Here is a 2,902-nt window from a genome sequence, read left to right on the forward strand (position 1 = left end):
ATTTCAAAGTTTAATTACCATTTTGCCACTATTATACATCAAAATGTATATATATATATATATATATATAAACTTTTTCCTGTTCATTTACTCTATTTTTTACTAAATAAAATAATAATGGTTCCATTTATCTCAAAATAAAGAGTACTCCACTCGCCATTATATCTGCCAACACGAGTACTTGACATTTTCATTAAGTTTTATCTAATAAATATTTGTATTCATAACTGACTTTTTATGTACTCTATAATTACAATATTTAATATGTATTAACCTCTCACAATAATAATAATAATAATAATAACAATAATAATAATAATGTGTTGTGACATATTAAAAAAACTTTTATCCAGTTAAATACTTGATATATTAAAATATTACATAATTAAAATTGTTCAAGTGTACTTTTAAAATTCATTTGATAGCAATATTTGATGTACCTTGTAATGATAATAATATTGATTGAATAGGTTCACCATTCATTGATTTGAGCTTGTATATTTTCTCTTCAACTACTATGCAAGTTATCGCACAATGATCATTTATACTAACCATCTTAAGGAAGACATGAATTGATCAAATTTCTATTTAATTTTTGTAAAATACTACTTTAATTCGACAACATGTACTTCTTAATATGTATGCAAATGTGAAAAGGTGGGGACTACAATTTCTTAAAAAGAAGAAAATTTTAGACAAGAAATATTTTGAATTCACAATTGACATTTAAATTATGAGTTATGACATATTAAACAAAAGAAACTTTTATCATATTGAATACTTGATATATTATAAGAATTGCATAATTGAAGTTATTGGTTTGAGCTTGTATATTTCTCTTCAATTTTTGTGCACAACTTATCACACACTTATTATAATATTTTCAAAGTTCTTGAACTAATAGCATGAGATACACTGACAGCATACATGCTCGAGATATATATATATCGCTATAACAACTCCACACAACTTAGCATGGGACACACGTGCAATGCACGTGTCCAGGACTAGTAAAAGTAATAAGTAGCATCTATATCTCGATTACTTATTACAAGTGGTTTCACTCTTTTGGTTTTTGATACTTTTGCAGTGCAAACTGGGATCATGGTACTTTGAGAACAACATCGGTGAACTCCGCCTATGAATGACACATGGTTCTTCTGTTTGTAACAGAACAACTAGAGGCTTGGCCTGAGAAAGAGATTTGCGAAAGAACTTTGGTATGCAATAATCCATTCTCTTCAAATCTACATGTATACTAGTCTTATTAGTAAAGGTGATACGACACCTTTCTTACACCAGAATACCACATTTCATTATGAAATAAAATTACTATCTTCACATTTTCTGATGAGTAGCCTGCCCTAAATCCAACTGCAGATAGATGAATGTGTGTAAGGCAAGAAACCTGTGCCTAAACGGATGAACGATAGATGCAATAGTAAGTCGTCTCACATCACAAAACAAGGGGAGCCGAGAGGAACTATTTCCAGGAATCAAACGTACTTCCAGTGGTAGAGCAAGCTCAAATATTTTCTCTCCCACTACCAAGTTCTAGCCACTGAAGAAGCATAATCTCCATTCATATCGTATCAACATGATAGAAATAGTTTGTGAATATGAAGCACTGTAAATTATCCATCTAGCACTAGGATTAAGTATAACTAATACTAGTGGATATAATCTTGATGATGTTACTATAACATTTGTAGATAAATTAACCACTTAAATTATGTCACATCCTTTAATTGTATTGCATTACTCTCATTAGTAGATATTCAGATTTTTTTCTGATGACAATTTGGGCAATTTATCTGTGAGTACATTTCACCTTTTCTTCATTGTGATTTTATAATAGGTTGTAACTATATCATTTAAGACTACAAATTTAGAAAACTTAGGGGTCTTTTCTTTTTGTTGGCAGAAGAGAGAGGGATACCAACAATTACAATGAGTATGGTAGAGTGATAATTACGTATTGCTCTTAATAAAATATTTTGGATTTACACCTCGAAAATTGAGTGTCTTGCCCTCAATGTGAGACCTTCCAACACAAATCTGAATTAAGTTAGGCCCCTATGCGGGTACAAGATAACGAGGTGAATTAACTCGCAATAATTCGATTCAACGGAGATATCCAATGGAGATATAAATGTCAGTTGAAGCCAAGTTAAATAGCATATTTATGTATTAAATAGAAAAAAAAAACTGTAGAAATTATACCTCTAAATGTTAGTTTCTCATTTGTGTTCACATCTTCTTCTTTGTAACATATTTTAGAATTTCAAAGGTGACTTTTTCCATCCACAGATAAGTTTAATTAAGGAAAGGACAAATCTCTTTCACTTTTTTCTTTCTCATTGACTTTCCCACTTCCTTTATTAAAGTTGGGTTGGGTGTGGCTCAGCATATATTCAATAAGGCATTAGTCGAACATATTATTTATGAAACTTGTTTTTCTTATTTCCACTAGAAAAATTAGTTTTCTTATATTAAAGTAACTTATTTTTAGGAAGAACAATATTTTTTAAAAATATTTTTGACCAATTAAACATGGGAAAATACAACATTTTTTTGGAACATATTTTCCTCCTTACCAAACACATTTTGATTTTCTTTGCAGGTTCATCCACTTGTATTTTTAGCTGTCCATTGTGTATGTATTATTGTGAAGTTTTGGTGCAGGGTGGGTAGGTGGTCTTTGGAGGAATTTGTTAAAGCTTTTGTCCTCCTCTAGTCTTTTATATATAGTTGTTGATTCTTCTTTTCCATTCAAGTAGGGTCTTTGAAGGAATTTCCTACTACTTTCTATATAAACTTCACAAAAACTTAAAGATTAGTGTTTAAACACATTTTCTTTTGCTTTTTTGTTGTGTCTGTGGTGGGGGGGGGGGGGGGGGGG

The sequence above is a fragment of the Solanum stenotomum genome, chromosome 11 (genome assembly GCF_019186545.1).
Source record: "Solanum stenotomum isolate F172 chromosome 11, ASM1918654v1, whole genome shotgun sequence".
Taxonomy (NCBI): Eukaryota; Viridiplantae; Streptophyta; class Magnoliopsida; order Solanales; family Solanaceae; genus Solanum; species Solanum stenotomum.